At 30.5% G+C, this 852-nt stretch overlaps 1 non-coding gene across 1 annotated transcript; it reads left to right on the top strand.

The window, feature by feature from the left end:
• Positions 1 to 381: 381 nt before the first annotated feature.
• Positions 382 to 453, top strand: TRNAP-UGG. Its single transcript has one exon. It is a non-coding gene; the product is annotated as a tRNA-Pro (tRNA).
• The last annotated feature ends 399 nt before the right edge of the window (positions 454 to 852 follow it).

The raw sequence follows: 852 nt of genomic DNA, 5'->3' as shown, positions 1-852 counted from the left end.
AAAAGTCGTTTATTTGAGCACTATGATAAATACTTTGGGGAGTATAATGGAGCTGTAATTTGTAATTGAGTAGTTTAGCTCAATATAGGTTTACATAAATAAAAAATTGTCAATGAAGTTTATATATATTTTTTCTATTTATTTTACATTCATCCACTCAATTCCATGTATTTACATATTGAACATCTCAAATTTTTTTTTTTTTATATTTATACCATTCAAATTTTTTATATCACATAAAAAATATCATTATTTTGACTTTTAAAAAGTTAGATACCATAAATAAGACGAATATGTATACATATATATACTAAAGTTAAGGCACTACATATGTAAATGCCATTACAACATTAGTACTATTATAGTCTTTAACACCAAAAAGGGCGTTTGGTCTAGTGGTATGATTCTTGCTTTGGGTGCAAGAGGTCGCGAGTTCGATTCTCGCAACGCCCCATTTTTTGAAATTTTGGTTTGATTGACTTGAACATATGGACGGATAAACAAACACATACATCGAGACATAGTTGTTGGGTCTAGTTTTGTTTCTGTAAGTCACTGGTTAGAATTACACATATTATCTTTTAAGCTCATTTTTTCCTTAAAAGAGGAGATTTGAGTGCTCGAAAGGGGTAGCGCACTGGTTTTGGAAAAAGTCAAATCATGTTGACTCACATCTAACTTGATAATTAATCTAACTCACATACAATCCAAAATATGAACATGATGATTAGATCATGATGAAAAATATATGGACTTATATCTAACTTAAGAGTATGCGTACACACATACCTGAGATGTAGTGGCTGAGTGTAGTTTCTGACAATGAGGTCACGGGTTAGAATCATGCATATT

This window comes from Phalaenopsis equestris, unplaced genomic scaffold (assembly GCF_001263595.1).
Source record: "Phalaenopsis equestris unplaced genomic scaffold, ASM126359v1 Scaffold200930, whole genome shotgun sequence".
Lineage (NCBI taxonomy): Eukaryota > Viridiplantae > Streptophyta > Magnoliopsida > Asparagales > Orchidaceae > Phalaenopsis > Phalaenopsis equestris.
Note: the sequence above shows the minus strand (reverse complement) of the source record. Positions and strands in the feature narration are given on the sequence as shown.